Source organism: Rhagoletis pomonella, unplaced genomic scaffold, assembly GCF_013731165.1.
Source record: "Rhagoletis pomonella isolate Grant_MI unplaced genomic scaffold, Rhpom_1.0 Rhpom_scaffold_00031, whole genome shotgun sequence".
NCBI lineage: Eukaryota > Metazoa > Arthropoda > Insecta > Diptera > Tephritidae > Rhagoletis > Rhagoletis pomonella.
The window spans coordinates 228,091-234,002 of NW_023458585.1; the positions used below are offsets into that span (position 1 = coordinate 228,091).

At 35.6% G+C, this 5,912-nt stretch overlaps 1 protein-coding gene across 1 annotated transcript in view; it reads right to left on the reverse strand.

The window, feature by feature from the left end:
* LOC118749679 overlaps positions 1–5,912 on the reverse strand; it is a gene marked incomplete at its 5' end in the record, with an annotated part of 256,884 nt that overhangs the window by 93,789 nt on the left and 157,183 nt on the right.

The following is a 5,912-nucleotide window of genomic DNA, read 5'->3' on the forward strand; positions in this document are numbered from 1 at the left end:
CACCGCCCACTTATGATCACATATATGTATATCGGTAACCGTTCTACTTATTTGTACCAAACTCGGTGTGGTTATTGTGCTTGCCACATATAAGCAAAACATTGAAAATTATTGAAATCGAACTAAAATAACGGCCGATTCTCATATAACGGTAAATTTCAGAAATGCTTGAAACTTCAATATTTCGAAATTGAAGGACGCTAATTTACTCAAAATTGATACATCCCGGCTTACCATCTAGCGGAAGGTTTCGGAAAGGTGAAAAAACCTATCTTTAATACTTGCGCCGGGTATTTAATGTTCGGCTCCGCCCGAACTTAGACTTTCTTACTTGTTATAAATGGGATGCTTTTAAGCGATCTTGCAAACAACTTTTAATTAAGTGCAAAGCAATAAATAATACAGGTAAATTTTTTACAAATACATAAAACTTTATTTATTTTCATTAAAAAAAATTAAATATAATAATGTACATAACTAATATTATATTATATTAACGTTTAAAATATATTGTAGTAATACTAATGCCTCATTCCACGGTAATAACTTCCGAATGAAATGAATATAAACCTCTAACACCTAAGAATGCCTCAAGACATTCATCATATAATTGCAATTAATTAAAAAATTTAAAGTTTTATTGTCAAATGAATCTTTTTTGGCAGTTACTAACAAACGTACCAAAATATTTGCAGAAGCCTTGGCAACTCTTAGATGCATTCTAACGGTACTTTTCTTTTGATTTGCAGAGCACATATGTTTTTTCAGTGAAAAGTTTTGTCTGTTGCTAGTTGAGTTTTTTTCTTACTCATAATTTTTTTCGTCAAAGGTGTGTATACTTAGTAAGAATATCCAGTTGCAGATTTGTGAATACGTGAAAATTGTGCGTTGTAGAAGTGAAATAGCAATGAGTGCATGAGACATTCTCGGGGCTTTGAGCGAAATTTTTTTGTAGGCAGTTATTTCACAACTATTTGCAATTTTCGTGATATTCTGCGTTTGTTTCAAGACTTTTTGCATAAAGATTTTAAAAATAAAATAGAAATGGCAGAGGGAGTGCGTAAACGCTACAAGTTATCGGATTTGAGTGATGAACAATTACTGGAATTGCTTGATTCAGTCCAATCGGACGAGGAAATATCAAACACATCAAGTGATGATGAAGAGGACGATTTCGATATGACAGAAGCGCTAAACGTAGCATTGGATGATGCTGAAACGGTGTCATTCCTAGAAAATATTGTTGAAAATACTCAAAATACTGTACAGCAACATGCACCTGAAGATACAGGATGCACATCAATGACTTATCCTAAGGAAGATCTTGATGTAGCAGAAGAGCTAAGCGCAGCATCACATATTGGTGGGGCAGTGTCATCGATAGTCAATGCTGTCGAAAATGTTCAAACTAAAATACAGCAGCCTGAACCTGTTTGGAAATTGAGAAAGAGACCTCGATCACCAGTGCCATCAATAGAAGCTACAGCATGCATATCTTCGCCTTCTTTTGGGGGCTTCAATGGTTCTGGTAAGTTTTCATAATTACAAAATACTAAACAATTACATACCCATTTATATAATTTATATAAAGGTATTGATTCGATAACGAAGGATCCAGGAAAAATAATATGGCGAAATCAATCAATGCAGTTACATGTCAATGGCATAGCCTTTCGTGGGAATTCATCACTGCCAGCGGAAAGCCTTGAGCTTGAAACTCCACTACAGATGTTCTGCTACTTTTTTGATGGTGATATAATGAGTATGATTGTTGAGGAAACATTGCGCGCAGCTTTAACCGACAACATCGTAAATCAATTTAAAGTGACTGTTGAAGACATGCACGATTACATAGGTATTTTGATGTATATGTTTTTATATCGCTACCCGAATTTGAAAAGCTACTGGGGAAAAAACTCCTTTGCAGCCGTTAAAAACTGCATGACCAGCAGAGAATTCGAATCTATAAAGAAATACTTCTCACTGTGTGATGAGAGCAAGCGGATCAAGAAGGCTGAGTCTGGGTACGATCCACTGTACCGCTCGCGTACGCTTGTGGGCTTACTTAACCAGAGGTTTGACTCCGTGCCAAAGCAAGTCCGGCTATGCGTCGACGAACAGATGTGCAGCAGAAAAATTAAGCACCACTTGCGGCAAATATGCCCAACAAGCCTCATAAATGGGGTTTAAAGCTATTTGTACTGTGCGATTCTTTTGGCTATGCCTACCGCTTCGAGATTTACAGCGGCGCAGGAGATAACGTAATCTTGCCTGGTCACCCAGATCTTGGCAGTTCGGCCAACATTGTTGTTCGTTTAACAGATACAGTAGAAAGTTTCAAGCACCATAATGTATATATCGACAATTTTTATACGTCGCTGTCATTGATGGTATATTTACGTGCAAAAGGTATATATAGCCTCGGCACAGTTCGTGTAAATCGGACACCCCATTGCAAACTGCCAAGCGATGATACCATCAAGAAAGAGCCAAGGGGTTTTTCAACTGAGTATGTGGGCTCCTCATATGGTGTAACGTGTTGTGGAAAGATAACAAGGCCGTTGGCTTATTTTCCACGTATGTGGGTGTTAAGCTATTTGCAAGGACAACTTCGGAAGCTTCAGTAGCAAAAACACAAGTTATTCGTGAATATAGGGCTCATATGGTTGGTGTATACCTAATGGACGGACTTATGGGCCGCTATCACATAAGAGCAAAAACTCGGGAAGCCTCTACTCGAATTTTTATCACTTGGTGGATATGACAGCAACAAACGCATATATTTTATACAGACGCATACAAAAAGAAAAAAGCACAGACAAACTGCTTGAACTGCCAGATTTTCGTGAAGCGATTGCTGCTGGTCTGGTGGCTTTTCAAAAAAAAAAAAATTGCCAGGTCGCCCAAGCCGTGATCCGAGTGATCGGAATATGCAGTCGCCATCTTCTCATCGAACTTTACAGACTCTCATCGAACTTTAGAGACAAGTCAAACAAGGCAGTCACCATCCTGAAAGCTGGGGAAAAATCAAAGCATCCAATATCGGACCTGCGGTTTGATCAGCTTAACCATTTCCCGGTTTGGATGGATCGGAATAGTGGAAGGAGGTCGTGCAAGTTATGTAAAACTTCGCAAACACAGTGCATTTGCACAAAATGCTATTTGCACTTATGCTGCACAGCCAGCAAAAATTGTTTTTTTTTTGACTATTACTCAAAAAAATAAAGCTAAACTTATTAGAACACCATAATAAAAATCTGATTTCTTTCCCCTTAAAACCCCAAGAATGCCTTGAGGCACGCATTCATATATTCTCACCTTACAAGAAAATTAAAACTATTACATCATTTCTGAGTTAATATTTGGATTTAGGGGCTAAAAAGCATTTAAGAAAAATATGTTCAACTTTTTTGTATCCATTATTTTAGAAAGTAGTCTTAGAGGGTTAAGAATTTGAGTGTATTACTTCAAGTAAGTAAGAGTAAATAAATCTAACTTTCAAGACTTAAATCCAAAATTTCGAAATTTATCTCAAAATCAGTAATTTTTTTTACTTTTTGTTTTACCATTTACATTTTCTTCTAAATTGACAAGACTGATTTGATGCCGTGCAATAAAGCCATAGGAAATAACGCCATATTTGAGAAATAAAGCCGTATTTTTGCGTATGGTCTTATTTCAAACTGTGAAAATGAAATAAAGCCATTATGGCGTTATTGCACCTTCCATAATTTATTGTGTAATGTTTACCTAGTGCACAGCTGGTGTGCATATGTATGTACATAAAGTAATTCGGTAATTCTCTAGTTGAAGGTATAATGTGCAAAACAAAAAAAACGTGCAAAACTGTCAGGAGGGGTACCAATGGACGCATTTTCATCCCTGTATTAACAATTCGGAGGTGGGGAGTTTTTTGCTATCCGTGTAAAATTTATTTAAAAACAAGTAAGAGCAGCGCTATCTTCGGCTATGCCGAAGGCGTCATACCTTTCATGAACATCTGAAAATTTTACTTTAGCCGATTACTGCATTTGAAAACATTTATATATTCACAGCATACATAGATAGAGGAGGTACATATATAAAAAATCATATCAAACAATCAGAGGTTTGGAAGATATACCTTATATAGCACCAATCTAAGTGATTTTCACTACTGTGTGATCGGTATGTAAACCGGTAACACCGGTAACCGGTATCTGAACAATCAGATGTATAAGAGATAAGCAGATAAGATGTATAAGAGACAGCATAGATTTTGACGTTTTTCTCAGTGGACTTTCTGTTATTATTTATAAAATAGCTTACGAAATTTATCGGTTTTAGCTGTCGAAATAAAGGAGTTTTACAGTAAAACCCTATATCCGAACAATCAATTGTATGGAGGCAATAAATAGGTTATAGTGACCCGATCTTTGTTAATTTTACTGTAAGCATTCTGTTGATAATGAATGAAAATAGTGCGAAATTTCATGTTTCTAGCTACATATAAGGAGAAGTTATAACAAAGAATCTCATATCTGAACAATCAGTTGTATGGAGGCTATAGGTTATAGCGACCCGATCTTCGCCATTTTCAGTTTAAGTGTTTGTTTGATAATAGGTGGAAATATTGCGAAATTTCATGTACCCAGCTGCATAGAGAGTGGAGTTATAACAAACAATCTAATATCTGAACATTCAGTTGTATGGGAGCTGTATGTAAAAGTGACCCGATCTTTGTTAGTGCCACTGTAAGTACTCTGTTAATAATGGGTGGAAATATTGCAAAATTTCACGTTCCTAGCTTTATAAATGGAGGAATTATAAAGAAAATTCTCATAACTGAACAATCAGTTGTATGGGAGATATATGTTTTAGTGGCCCGATCTTTGTTATTTTCACTGTAAGTATTCTGTTAATAATGAGTGAAAACGGTGCAAATATAGTGACCCGATCTTTGTTAATTTTACTGTAAACTTTCTGTAGATAACGAGTGAAAATAGTGCGAAATTTCATATTCCTAGCTGCATAAATGGAGATGTTATGGCAAAAAATCTCATATCTGAACAATCAAATGTATGGAGGCTATAGGTTATAGCCTTTTTCACTGAAAGTATTTTTTTGATAATGAGTGACAACAGTGCAAAATTTCATGTTCCTAGCTACTTAAATGAAGGAGTTGTAACGAAAAATCTCATATCTGAACAATCAGTTGTATGGGAGCTATATGTTATAGTGGGCCGATTCTTCCGGTTCTGACAAATGAGTAATACATTATAAAAGTACACCCACCTACCAAATTTCATCCGGATATCTCGAAAACTGAGAGACTAGATTTCATACAAACAGACGGACAGACGGACAGACGGACATGGCTAAATCGACTCAGCTCGACGTTCTGATCATTTCAGTATACATTTTAATGGGTCTATCCCTTCTTATCCTGGTACTTATAAACATCGGACCAAAATTATAATACCATTTCGTGGTCATGAAAGGTATAAATATACTTTTTTGAAATGATGCTGTTTTTTATGAGTAATTGCACGCTCAAAAATGCCCGAAATCACCAATATTCTCTTTTGAAACACTATGTACTAAAATATTTATATTATATGAAAAAGGTTTTCAAAAAGTAGACAAATTTTACAACAAACGATTGTATATTTTGTTATTAAAAAAAGTAAACAATGTTCCCGAACTGAAAGGAGAAAATGCAAAATGGCGTAAAGGGCTGCCACTTTATTTATACTTCGTAATAATTCGTTTTCCGTTTCCGGTTTTGTCATTAGCAATTTTATACACACTTTAATTTTATATAAGTATATCTTACATATTTAAAAGAAAATCTCATAGATATATGCATATGAATGTATATATACAAGTGTTCGCCCAGCGGTTGAAATTCAACCGCTAAAATTAAGGATAGT